Below are 5891 nucleotides of genomic sequence, written 5' to 3'. Positions count from 1 at the left end.
CACCAGAGGCGATGAGATGTGTATGCACATCTGAACCCTGTAGACACTGTCACCTCTGACTCCTTTAGCCCAAAGCACCTCATCTCTGACCCCCAGCACAGGAAAGTAGCGTAGACAGGAGGAACAAAGCTTTGCTGAGGCCAAGGTGCGGTGAACCTGCAGGCTGACCTCGCTCTTGGTATTCACGCCAAATCTGGGGAGAACCAACCCAATGCCAGCATGATGCTAAACATCTCAAGGCACAACTGGCAATCCTTGACCCCAAAGCCACCATTTCAGCTCTTCTACAACTAAGACCGTGCTTCTGTGAGGCAGGGCCCTGACGGTGCTACTCCCAGAAGAGCATGGAGAGCCTGGAACCCAATGGGGGGTAACCCCCCCCATCCTTCTCTTTCCCCTGGCAAGTCCAGCAGCAGCACTGACCAACTCAGACACCTCTGTAACAACAGGGACTTGGCTTATAGCTCCTCCTTCTCCCAGTTCTACAGTTCTGCAGGCTCCCTAAAAACTCCCTTCATAGAGGAGTATTTGCTTACTGCGCTAGAGAAGAGTCCAGAAAATAGCCCTCCGGTGTAGCCCAAGCAGAATTACACCCAGAAGGCCCAACCTTTCCAACCTCTGCCGCTGACGGGCATCCACCTGGTACCCTCCCTGGAGGCACACTCTGCCCAGGTGCCCCAGCCTCCCACGAGTGGTAACAGCAACACACTCCACCTTGCATTGGCCAAGGAAAGTGGACATATAGTTCCTCGGGAAGCTTGTGACAAGATGGCCGCCCTTGATGAGAACGGAAACCAAAATGCATCTAGAAGGCCTGAGTTTGCCTTCGATGAGCCCCTAGAATATGACTCAATGTCCCCAGTAGAGAGGAAACCTGAAACTTTAGCCAAATGTATCTCCTACAAAGTCTATTTCTCTTCCCTACCGGAAAACGAAGAGAATACCTCTCTAAAGAGACATCCCACACCTCTCCAAGGCAACAGCTCAGATTTCAGTGAGAGAAAGGGCACCCAGGGCAAGACATCATATAGCAATTCCCACAGCCTCAAACCCCCTCAAGCAAGTGGGTGAAGATAAGGGATCTTCCAGGATCTCAGGGCCTTGGGAGGACGATCTCCACAAAGACCACAATGAAGGCTAGAGAGAGAAGGCCTAGTCCAGAGCCTGTCGAGCAACTGTGGCGGGACCAAGGCAGCCTTTTCCTCTCTCCACAACATTCCTGGAAGTCTGAGGAGCAAAACAGACTGGGGCTAGGAGGGGGAGCCCAGGAGGGCTACCCTGGAGGGCCTGCCCACCTGTCCAGCCAACGCCCAGGCAGAGGATGCTGGAAGGAAAGCCGTGACTGATCACAGGAGCCGGGTGGACAGACCAGTTTTCTATCCAAGGTTTGAGGGGAGAACCCGCACCTTGGTCACTTTCCTACCATCCAGACCCCAGGTAGAGGAGCCACCCTGCCTGCCACACCAGCACACATCCACTCTGGGCGGGAGCAGGCTCTGCGGGGCTATCCGTGCAGGAGACAACATGCTGGGGGCTGGAGGTTTCCAAGATGGAGCAGCAGAAGCAAGGAAGCCCGGACCCCCGAGTGTCAGCAGCTTCCATGACAGCCACAACCACAGGCCCAACAGGGCCCTCCCAACTCCCAATACCTTGGGAGGTGATTTCGAGGAGACAGATACCAATATCTGGTTTTCTGAATTTCCTGAAGTCCTAGACAGTGGGAAGCAGCAATTTAAAAGGGGGGAGCCAAGGGGCACCTGGGTGGCTCAGTCGGTTAAGCCTGAAACTTCAGCTCAGGTCCTGACCTCATGGTTCCTGAGCTCTAGCCCGCAGCGGGGTCTGTGAAAACAGCTGGGAGCCTGAAGCCTGCTTCGGATTCTGTGACTCCCTCTCTCTCTCTCTGCCCCTTCCCCTGCTCACGCTCTGTCTCTCAAAAATAAATAAACATTGAAAAATAAACTTTTAATAAAAAAAAAAAAAAAAAAAGGAGGGCGGGAGCCAAAGCTGGAAGAGGGTTCCTGACAGCCACAGGATGAACAGCTGAGGAGAGGTGCGGACAGGGGCCTGGCCCGCCACCCCCCACCCGGGGCCCGAGGACACTCACCAGCTCCGCAGCCAGGACGAGGAGGCCCTGTGGCGGGACGACAGGCCCTCCACCCAAGTCGCCCACGCTGACGAGAACAGCCCAGGGGTGGGGATGGGGGGCACAGAATCCTGTGTTCTCGAGGCCACCTACTTTGGAAAGGCGACCTCAAGCAGGGGAGCTGGTGTCTGTCTCCCCGCAGACCCTGCGGGAGCCGCACCACGTGACCCCAGGGGAGGGTGACCCCGCCCCTCCGCACCCCACCCCACCCCCGCACCCCACCCCCGTCGGCACCCCCCCTCCCCGCTCCCACCCCCTAGGGTCCTCACTGAGCCTCGGTCCCCCTGCCTGACCCCCAACAGCTCCTACTGGAAGCCTGAGAACATGACCGAGGTGGGGGTCTCAGGAGAGGCTGAGCCTGAGCCCCTGGGCGCGCAGAGGAAGGGGCTGTGTTTCCCAGGGAGCGCCACGACCCTCCAGGACCCGTGGGAATGCCTGGTGTTCCACATCCTGGCCAAGTACCTTCCTTTCTCTTTCTTTCTTTCTTTTTCTTTTTTTTTTCTTTTAACGTTTATTCATTTTTGAGAGACAGAGTGTGAGTAGGCGAGGGGCAGAGAGAGCGGGAGACGCAGAATCGGAAGCAGGCTCCAGGCTCTGAGCTGTCAGCACAGAGCCCAGGGTGCTCGAACTCACAGACCGTGAGATCATGACCTGAGCTTAACCGACTGAGCCACGCACCCAGGCGCCCCTGACCAACTGCCTTTCTGAAGAGCAACTCTGATGACCAGCGTTTTGTGAAAACAAGTCAACCCTCCTCCCTAAGCAGCAAAAGCTGGGCAACAAGATCACAGGAGGCCTGGGGCAAGGCACGGGTCCGCTGGAGGTTCTTGCCTTGGATTTTCATTCCTCAGGCCTGGACTCTGGCTCTGCCCCCCAACTTTGCCAGTGAAATGACTCCTGGTGTGTGTGTGGGGGTGGGGGTGTACTTTCAGTGGCACTTTCCCAACATTAACTTCCTCTCCACTTTAACCTCTTCTGAAATACCCAACCAAAAGATTGCCCTTGATTTCAATACAATTTTAGCCGAAAAAGGATTCAATGTAAACCGCAGTTTAAACTGTATTAGTGGGGTTCCTCTGGATAAAAGGAAACAACTGTATCCTGTAAAAAGCCAATGTTTTCCTTCTCACTCTTCATGATTGACCTTTGAGAGCTTGAATGCTGTCAGGAAAGTACCCCTTTCTATTATTACTTTGTACTAGAAAGGGAATTCATGAAATCGTGAGAACTGATTGGAGGGTGTTCGATGTGTTTCAGTTTTTGTTTTATTTATTTATTTATTTTTCATTTTTAAAAGGCTGAAGCAACATAAATCAGTGTGTGTCACCTTCAGGAATGTAGCCATAATGGTGTTCCTTACTTGTGGGCAGTGTCCCCTGAGGACAAGTAAAAATAGTCCTCATGAAGGGTCTGCAAAGCCTTAAAGACTTAAAAAGTAACATACATATAAAAGAAAACTGTAAAGCTTTGAACATTGTTGTTATTTCAATTTTTAAAAATGAAAAAGATCATTATGTCTGTATGCTAACCACGTATCTTACTCTATTTTGTGATGGCCATAGACAACGATCTCTGAGTTTTGTATTTTGGGAAAACATTAATGAGATGAAGCACACTGAAGATAGTAAAAAAAGTTAATGTAATATCCTAAGTGTAATATAAAGGAGACATTTTTAAAGAGTCACATATAACAAAATAATGTGTATTTCAGTATGCAAAGGCTAACAAAAAATGGCAGACATAATGAAGAAAAGAGATGATTGCACCTGTACATAAAATCTGCATTGATGCACCAACCTCAAATGCTAGCTGATACAGGAGTGAATAGTATGGCTACTAGGGACATAATTTTCTGAACTTGTAAATAGCTCCTAGTAAAGTTCCGATCAAAAACCAAAGTATAAGCTTCCCTTTTTACACCTAGTAATTATACACCTGGAAAATTAATACTTTGTAGTAATATATTAAGATTTTATGTTACATGTAGTTAGGTTTTAAGCTTAGGTGATTATAAGCAATGTTTGCCTATAATAATATCCTGTAGGACGTTTGAAGGTCAAAAATGACAAAGGAAAATTCTTTGAACATGACCTGGTTCATGTACTGTAGGATGAGTAGCATTGCTGGACAGTAATGCTCACTATTGCCAAAAGGTCTGGAATGATTAAAAAAAATTACATCTGCAAATTTCCAAAACACCTCTACTGCAAATCACTGTTTTAAGGGTTCTAGATCTATCTGTGCTCCTAATCTTTATCTGAGCCATTTTTTAGGAGCAACTATAGTATCATTTTGGTGACATATCTGGCAGGTTGTGGATTTTCAACTACTTCTTTGAGAACTGTCCTCAATTTTTTACCCTTTAAACCAAGCCCTATCTGTCATATTGAGGTAAGTGACACTAAAACTAAATTCTGTATCTTACATTTATTTTTGCTGAATTTCATTTTCTTTATTTCAGTCCATCTTTTCAGTCTATCATTTTGAATCTTGGTTCTGACATATCGTATTATCTCATCTTGGTTTTCATCACCTGCAAATTAGATAAGCATTTCTCATCTGCCTCCATCCAAGCTGCTACTAAAAATGAAGAAAGAGAAACAATGACAGAGCTGTTAGAACTTGACTAGAAACTTTCACATCTTGACATAGCTCCTTATACATTACCTTTGTATTCGTAAGGATACAGCTAAAAGGGACCCATGAGAAATGTGGTCAGTAGCCTTACTACAACTAGGATAAACTACATCCATGGTATTTCTCTTACATGTGAAGTTAATATTACCATCCACATCTAATTTTAGGGCAAAATGCTCAATAGACTTATTTTGGTCTTCAGTGGCCCCAATTTCCTTTTCTAAATTATTTCACAGGCTTAATTTTAATAACTTTAAGAACTCTGACATAAATATACACGGTCTTAAAATATTACTGTATGAGTTTGGCTACTATAGACTCTGTTATCTCCGTGGTCTAATGCAATAGAAGCCTATATCTTTCTCAAGATTTACCTGCAGTGCAGGTAGAGGGCTCTGTTTCACTAAATGGTTCATATAACCAAGACCAATTAGGTCATCTTTGGTCCATAGTTCCCAAGCTTACCCTGATTTTTTACCTATATCCAATAAAACAAAGGAAAAGCGAGCAGAATGTCATGTAGGAAGGGTATGTAAGTTAAGTCAGAGAGTGGCATACACCATTTCTTTCCATACATTTACATACAACTCACTAGCTACAACTCACATGGTCATACCTAACTCTAAGGAAATCTAGAAAATATCATCTTGCTACCTGACTAGAAGAAAAGCAAATGGATTTTTGGTAAACTAATAGTAGTCTGTGCCAATACCATTCTGAGACCTGTGCGAGAGGTGCTCCTGCTCTGTGCCCCCACGCTTCAGGCATCCCCATGTTTCAGAATGCCTTCCCACAATGTTCTAAGTCATCACCAGCCTATGCCTGGAACTCATCAGGGCCAGCACTGTTCTCTGGGCAGTGTACCTAGAGTCTAGACCTGGTCCCATATGAGTTTCTATCACTGGAAGCATCAAACTCAAAGTTTTCTAACTCCCGGTAGCTCAAACCTGCCATGGCTAGTAATACTCTCCAGCCAGGGTGCCCTGAGTCAATACTAGGGGCTATGTGGGCCACAGTCTCTGCTTTTCCACTTCAGATATTTGACCCTCTAAACAGACAGTGGGGTTGGCTAGACACTCCAATGAGACGGGGCCACTATGCACAATGTGCA

General features: G+C 47.2%; 1 pseudogene; it reads left to right on the top strand.

Annotated features, from left to right (window-relative positions):
* The first annotated feature begins 363 nt into the window (after positions 1-363).
* Positions 364-1845, top strand: LOC132677185 (protein Shroom3 pseudogene; annotated as a pseudogene).
* Positions 1846-5891: the final 4046 nt, after the last annotated feature.

Source organism: Panthera onca, chromosome A2 (genome assembly GCF_046562875.1).
Source record: "Panthera onca isolate mPanOnc1 chromosome A2, mPanOnc1 haplotype 2, whole genome shotgun sequence".
NCBI lineage: Eukaryota > Metazoa > Chordata > Mammalia > Carnivora > Felidae > Panthera > Panthera onca.
The sequence above is the reverse complement of the archived record's forward strand: the minus strand, read 5'-3'. Positions and strand labels throughout refer to the sequence as shown.